Raw genomic sequence first — 574 nt, 5'->3', positions numbered from 1 at the left:
GTAATAATAATAAAAATTCAAAATAAATACATAACCAAAAAAAAAAACATTGAAAAAATAAAATAACATGTAGTCAATTCAATTGGAATGTCTCAGCATAAAAAAAATGAAGGGTCTTTCCTTATTTTCCACCTCATCCTTCAACTTCTTTCACTTGCATCATCGTTCTACCACTGTCTCCATCATTTCTTTCTACCCTCCATTTTTTTTCACCCCCCAACCCACTGATTCTCCCGTAAATATTCTTCAGCCTTTCTCCTTTTGTCCATTCAAATGTTTCTTATCCTCTTCCTCCACCTCCAATTCGAACCACTTTTCTTTATTTATTTACTTCCTCCATCTGCCGCATCATCACATTTCCTCCTACTTTCACTCTCGCACTCTCTGTCTCTCTATCTATCTATCTGTCTGTCTGCCTGTGGCTATCTCTGTGTATCATTCTTTAATTCTCTCTTTCTTTTTTGTTTTTGTCCTTACGTCATTTGATTTCTGTATTTTGATTAATAATTTTTCAAAATTGATGCATACATATTCATAACATTCATTAGTATATCAATATATATATATATATATA

This window comes from Octopus bimaculoides, chromosome 10 (assembly GCF_001194135.2).
Source record: "Octopus bimaculoides isolate UCB-OBI-ISO-001 chromosome 10, ASM119413v2, whole genome shotgun sequence".
Classification (NCBI taxonomy): Eukaryota; Metazoa; Mollusca; class Cephalopoda; order Octopoda; family Octopodidae; genus Octopus; species Octopus bimaculoides.
Note: the sequence above shows the minus strand (reverse complement) of the source record.